Source organism: Tupaia chinensis, unplaced genomic scaffold (genome assembly GCF_000334495.1).
Source record: "Tupaia chinensis unplaced genomic scaffold, TupChi_1.0 Scaffold000429_1, whole genome shotgun sequence".
Classification (NCBI taxonomy): domain Eukaryota; kingdom Metazoa; phylum Chordata; class Mammalia; order Scandentia; family Tupaiidae; genus Tupaia; species Tupaia belangeri.
The window spans coordinates 37,629-45,131 of record NW_006159934.1 but is presented as its reverse complement, the minus strand read 5'-3'; positions in this window follow the sequence as shown (position 1 = coordinate 45,131).

The following is a 7,503-nucleotide window of genomic DNA, read 5'->3' as shown; positions in this document are numbered from 1 at the left end:
GGAGCACGCGAGGATGTGATTTGAATAACAAAAGGTCGCTTCACCCCGAGCCCGGGCGGCTGCAATCGCCGAGCTGGGAGCGAGAGGCCGCCGGGCCCGCCAGGAAGTGTGTGTGTGAGTGTGTGTGCGCGCGCGCGTGTGTTTTGGTGGTGGGATCAGTGGGAGTCAGGAAGTGAGCGGGGAGGGCTGGAGGGGGGGCGGGTGAAGGAGGCCGTAAAGGAGAGAGAGGTGGGGGGCTGCGGCCAGCAGACATTCCAGTGGGGGCAGGGGGTCCATTCGGCCCCTCCTCACTTGGCTTCAATGGACAAAGGGAGAATTCAGAGCCAACTGTTGGCGTCCTGCGGCTAATCCGGAGGGGCCTCCCAAATGGGCCAGGGGTCTCCAAACAGATGGTCAAATAGAAGGAAGTGGAACAGGTATCTCCAGGAAGGCTCGGAGCCCCCGCCTCCCGCCAAGTGAGGTACTGCCAGCCCTTCCTGGAGAGGGGAATTGGCCGCGAGGCTTCTAAATGATGCCGCCCACTGAGTTCAGAGCTCCTTTCTTCAGTGCTCAGGGTTCCCTTCCTACCTGGCCGAGAGAAATGCGGGACAAGCCCCTCTCTGCAGGTGACTAGAAAGGCCCTGGCGAGGCTCCTTTGGAGCAAGGTCTCCAGAAAAAGCTTGGCCATCCACGCCTGCAGTTTCAACACAGGCTGCCCCCCAAATCAGATGAACAGGAAGATTTTTGGGTGCAGCAGAATCACAGGGACCTGAGAGTCCACTTAGACCAAATCCCCATCACACAGGGAGGAAACCGAGACCCAGAGAATGAGAGGGATTTGCCCCAGGACACACATCTGGCAGGAACTAGGGGGCAGGAGAGACCTCAATAAGGACAATCAGCCCAAGCCCCAGAGAGCTCCCCATGCTACCACTGGGCGGCCCTGCAGCGGAGCACTCAGCTTTCAAAATTCTTCCCAACGAGCAGGTGACGGGACCCAGCCACAGCCACTAGGCGGCCCTCTGCAACCACTCAAGGGGCCAAGAGGGCGGGGCTAGAGGGCTGCACCCACGAAAGTCTCCCACCTTGGACCTGCTGCATGAACTAAAATAGCCCTCTCCCCTTCAAACCTGAGCTTTTGTCTAGGAAATTGGGACTACTTATCTGCCTGTCTCCTAGGGGGATGTGAGAACACCATGATATAAAAGATGACATAAAACCAGAAGTACAGGAATGTAAGGGGCTTTCGTAGTGGTGGGTAGTCTCATTTCCTGGTGGCCTGGTGCCTCATCAGGGGTCCTGCAGTTTCAGGTAAGGGATCTCTAGCCCCATGTCTGAACTGCAGTCTGACTCACAAACTATCTCCTCACATTCCAGGGCTGCCCTGGCAAGCCAGGTTCTTCCCGTGCTGCACCCCAGGAGGGCTGGGGAAGAAGGCTGTCCTGTTCTGAGGTGCTGGGTTCCCTTGCTCCCTGCCACTGACTCATGCCCTTGAGAGTGACCCCAAAGGCAACGGGATGAGGGAGGGGAGCATGCCACTGTTCCCTCATCCAACACTGACACGGAAAGGAGCCGGGCTACCTGAGCCAGTGAGGGTCATCCACTGCGGAAATGACTGCTGCTTGATTAAATAAACTATGGTTCTTCCTTAAAAAAAAAAAAAAAAGGTAAATTTTGTATGTTAAAAAAAAAAGTCAATGGGGCCAGCAGATTGCTTAGTGCTTATGTTGCTAGACTCCCACATGGCCAATGCTGGACCTGGTGGCTTGAAACTCATGCCTGATACTTGAAACTCATGGGGCACATGTGCGTGTGTGCCCAAGATCCTGGGAGGAGAATGGAGAAGGGATTGAGGCATGGCCAGCCTCCCTGTGAGTGTGATTTCTCATTTTCCTTCTCACTATCTCTGTCTATCTCTCTCTGGCAAGCACAAGTGCCCTATTGATTTAAAAAAAACAAAAACAAAACCAAAAAACTCTAAGAAAAAATGAGGACCAGCAGATGGCGTAATGATTATGTTACTGGACTCCCAGATAGTCGACTGTGGTTTGAGTCCCAGACCCAGTAGCTTAAAACACATCTGGTGCATATGCGTGTGTGCCCAAAATCCCAAGAGGAGAGTGGAGGAAAAGGGATTACAGTGTGGCCATCCCTCTTGGGGGGTGATTTCTTATTTTGTCTCTGTCTCTCTGAAGAGTGCATGCGCCCTATTGCAAAAAATCTCTCTCTAAAAAAAAAGTTCTGAATTAGATCCAAAAAAAAAGTTATGAATTAGATCAAAGTTACCCTACAGATCTTGGTACCTTACTGGCAAAGCCCATTTCTCATCACAAAGTGAGGAGAGTGACATGCACCACACAGCACCCCGTGGGTGCTGAGGGTCAAGTAAAAGTGCCTTCTCAAACCCTACCTGTAGCAAGCTGATAATGGCCCCCAAAGATAGCAGGTCCCAATCGCTGAGACCTTTAGTGCTACCTTACATGGTAAATGCTTTGCAGATATGATTAAACTAAGGACTCTGAGCCGAGATGATCTTGGGTTGCCGACATAGGCCCTAAATACAATCACGTGTACCCTCATAAGCAGGAGAGGCAAGGCAGTGTTTCACAGAGGCAGAGACTGCACAGATGCGGCCACAAGTCAAAGAATGCTGGCAGCCACCAGCAGCTGGAAAAGGCAAGAGCACAGTTTTCCTCTGAGTCGCCACAGGGAGCACTACCCAGAGAACCCCTTTGCTTTGGGCCCAGCGACACTGATTTTGGACTCTGGCCTCCAGAACTGTGCAAATCCATTTCTGTTGTTTTAGCCACCAAGTCTGTGGTCATTTGTTTCAGTGGTCACAGGAAACAAATGCACTGCACAAAGGTCAATGAATGCTGGTGTCATGGCCCCGACAGATGTCCACCTCAAGGTTGCCCTCTCTGTAGGACTTTCTTGCAAGTGACAGCAGAAGGAGAGGCCAGCCAGAAGCAGCTTTTACTCTCCTGCTACAATTTGGTGGGTGGGATAGTTCCCCACCAGCAGCCCCTGGTAAAGAAGCAAATGCCTACATGTAAAGCATATATGAAATGGGGCATGAGTATGCGCACACGTGTGCATTGGGAACTGGCAAACAGCTTCATAAAAGAAGTTGGGTTTTTCTGCCATGGCTAACCCATCCCCTCACCAGGCCCACCTAGCACACAAACATCTGGGCACCTTTCCTCTTCAGTCAGCAGTGATGAGGAGGTCTGCCTGGGAATCCCTGGTTCTACCAGGATGCAGAGTATCAGGCCTGCCTTTACTAGTTGCGCTGCTCTGGTGAGAAGCAATCTGAAAGGTTCTCCATGAGGCTTTGGGCATGTGGCTCAGGTGTGGGGAGCCTCTTTTGAATGAACCAGGCAGAAAGAGGAACAGCAGCTCCAGAGGCAAGAAGGGGCAAACCTCATGCAGCTGCTGTGGCCTTTCTTCATGAGCTCCAGGCCACTGTATCCAGCTGCCTACTGAACCTTCTGTCTGCGGGAGGGAGATCTTGGTCTTACTTACAGGCATCTCATATTCAACAGATCCAAAGATGAATTTTTTTTCTCGTTTTCACAATCTACTCTTTCTCCTGTGTGTGTGTGTGTGTGTTTGTGTGTGTTTAATGTGCTAGAAGGGCACATGCAATTGCTGGGGCAAGATGTAGTGGGGTTAGGAAGAGACTGAGAAAGCACTCCTATGGGAATGGTCACACTGCAATCCCTTATCCATCCATCCCTCATCTCAGGATTTAGGGACATGCAGGCACACACACCCAGTGCGTTTTTCAAGCTGTCTTGTCAAGGACTTGAACTGCGCAATGGACTATGCAGGATCCAGCCACCTTAACCATATGCCTTCAGTTGGCCCCCTCCTGTGTTTTCTGTCTCAACTAGTGGTTCTACCTACACTTAGCTGCTCAAGCTAGAATTTTCAAAGTCAGCCTTAATTTCTCCATTGACTACCCTCTACTTCCATCCCATCAGTCAGGCCACTCCATGCAATCCTCTCTTAAAGAGCTTTCAGTTGATATCTTCTCTGCCCTAGCTAAGCCGTTTTTTTTTTTTTTTTTGAGAGGTTTTTGCTATAGGGTGTGTGCACTCACCAGAAAGACAGAGCGAGACAGAAAAACAGAAATCACCCCCAAGGGGGGATGACCATGCCACAATCTCTTCTCCTCCTTGGGCACACATGCACACGCGCCTGGCGTCAGTTTAAGTCATCAGGTCCGGGACTTGAACTGCGGTTGACTACATGGGAGTCCAGCAACATAGCCATTAAGCCAACTGATGGTCCCCCTAGCTAAGACTTTCAACCACAGCCTCCTAACAGTCTTCTCTGCCTTCAGGTTCTTCCTACCCAAGTCATCTACTTGTGACTCATCACTGGCCCACCCCAAATGTAGACCAACCAACCAACCTCTCCTATGGTTCCTTTGATAGTCAAGATCTTTAACACATGGTCACATCTCTTTCCTCTCCAGTCTACCATGCCCCATTCCCTCACTCCATCAGACAGCTCACCTGTACTCAGGAATGTCCTGGAAGACCCTTCTCACTTCTTCAGCTTGAAAGATTATCATTCTTCAGTACCCAATCAGAAGTCACCTTCCCTATGAAGTCATCCTGACCCACTCATACACAGCTTGCTTAGGAATCCTTTCTGACCATGGACAGCTCTTGGCCACAGCCTGCATTACCCAGGGCTTTCCCTGCTCCTGGCAAGCAAACTCAAGCTGAGGCTTTGCCTCACTGGCTTGTCATCCTGAGTGCCTTCCTTCTTGCCTTCCTGTCCCAGAGTTCTCTTTAGCCCATGGTACACACTGCTGCTCCATATTTAACAGCAACTAAAAGTACAGAACAGATTCAGGAGGCTCTTAGTTCCTTGACCATGTACTCAAGGTACTGTGACTGCCACCAGAACCTGGTTAGCCAGGATTCTGAGCCTGCCCTATAAATAGCACACAGAGGATCCTCACTCAGGTAGGGCCTTCCAGAGCACTTTACAGGCATCAAGTCCATTAATCCCCAGTAATGACATTTGAGCCAAATTATACTCCCTATAAAAGGACCTTACATAAGGCTGGCCATGGAGCACAGTAGTTGAGCTCTGTGCACATGGTTGACCATGGTCCGAATCACAGACTCAGTGGCTCAAAGAACACACTGGGTGAGTGTGTATGCATGTCCTAAATCCTGACAGGATGGAGAAATAGAAGAAAAAGGGATGACCATGCCACAATCTCTTCTCCTCCTTGGGCACACATGCACACGCGCCTGGCGTCAGTTTAAGTCATCAGGTCCGGGACTTGAACTGCGGTTGACTACATGGGAGTCCAGCAACATAGCCATTAAGCCAACTGATGGTCCCCCTAGCTAAGACTTTCAACCACAGCCTCCTAACAGTCTTCTCTGCCTTCAGGTTCTTCCTACCCAAGTCATCTACTTGTGACTCATCACTGGCCCACCCCAAATGTAGACCAACCAACCAACCTCTCCTATGGTTCCTTTGATAGTCAAGATCTTTAACACATGGTCACATCTCTTTCCTCTCCAGTCTACCATGCCCCATTCCCTCACTCCATCAGACAGCTCACCTGTACTCAGGAATGTCCTGGAAGACCCTTCTCACTTCTTCAGCTTGAAAGATTATCATTCTTCAGTACCCAATCAGAAGTCACCTTCCCTATGAAGTCATCCTGACCCACTCATACACAGCTTGCTTAGGAATCCTTTCTGACCATGGACAGCTCTTGGCCACAGCCTGCATTACCCAGGGCTTTCCCTGCTCCTGGCAAGCAAACTCAAGCTGAGGCTTTGCCTCACTGGCTTGTCATCCTGAGTGCCTTCCTTCTTGCCTTCCTGTCCCAGAGTTCTCTTTAGCCCATGGTACACACTGCTGCTCCATATTTAACAGCAACTAAAAGTACAGAACAGATTCAGGAGGCTCTTAGTTCCTTGACCATGTACTCAAGGTACTGTGACTGCCACCAGAACCTGGTTAGCCAGGATTCTGAGCCTGCCCTATAAATAGCACACAGAGGATCCTCACTCAGGTAGGGCCTTCCAGAGCACTTTACAGGCATCAAGTCCATTAATCCCCAGTAATGACATTTGAGCCAAATTATACTCCCTATAAAAGGACCTTACATAAGGCTGGCCATGGAGCACAGTAGTTGAGCTCTGTGCACATGGTTGACCATGGTCCGAATCACAGACTCAGTGGCTCAAAGAACACACTGGGTGAGTGTGTATGCATGTCCTAAATCCTGACAGGATGGAGAAATAGAAGAAAAAGGATTGTGGCATGATCATGCCCCATTGAGGGGTGCTTTCTGCAATAAAAAAATGGGGGAGGGCACTTACATAATATATGTTACTATGCTATTGCTAACAATAAGCATATGTAGAAGGCTATTTATATGTCTTTCTCTATTATTTCATTCAACCCTTAAAAAGTCAGGTAAGGTGGGGCCAGCAGGTGGCATGGTGGTTGGGGGCGCTGGACTCCCAGATGGCCAACCACGGTTCATGTCCTGGACTTAGCAACTTGCTCTCTCTCTCTGTCTCTCTCTCTCTGTGTCTCCTTCTCTGGTCAAATTAAAATAAATCAATAAATAAAGTAAGTAAAATAATTCTTAAAAAAAAACAAAAAAGTCATGTAAGGAATCTGGCACAGCTGGGAGCATACCAGACTGCAGAGCTGGAAGCCACACACCAACTGTAACTTGGGTCCCCGGTCCAACTGGCCTGAAAACTCCAGGCACAAACACACATGCCCAGGATACACAGGTGTTGCAGAACAGTCCATGACTGAGAGGACAGGGAGGTGTGCTCCAAAGTTCTTTAATTTTTATAAAGTGAATATGATGAAACACTGTTACTTGTATGATAATGGATAGTAAAAGAAGAAAGGGATAGTAAATGATAGTAAAGGGACAGTAAAATGAGAAAGAAAATGTAGGCTCTGGACTTAGATATATTTCAAGTTGAATTATGGCTCCATTACTTCCTGGATATGAGAAAGTTCCTTCACCTCTCTGATGTTCAGTTTTCTTACTTGAAAAAGTAGGCTAATAAATATTACACCTGCCATGCTTGATGTGACAATTAAGTAAATCAGTGTCTATAAAGCACCCAGTACAGTGGGAGGCCAGCCCTGGTCTTGGCTCAACATATCCATCTCCTATTTATTGGGTCGTCAGAAAAGTCATGACACATTTTTGCACAGAAAAATACATCATGACTTTTCCAGCAATCCAGAAGCTTGTGGCTAGTTCCTGAAATGATCTATTTTCTTTTTAAAAACTTAAACATAAGGAGACTAGCAGGTGGCATGGTAGTTAAGGCGGCTGGACTCCCACATGGCTGACCACGGTTTGAGTGTCAGACCTGGAAGCTTGCTTTCTCACTTTCTTTCTCGCTCTGTCTCTTTCTGGTCAACTTCAAAAAATAAAAAATAAAGTAAGGGCAATGAATAAAAAAAAAAAAACACTTAGATATAAGGGGCTGGCAGGTGGCGTGG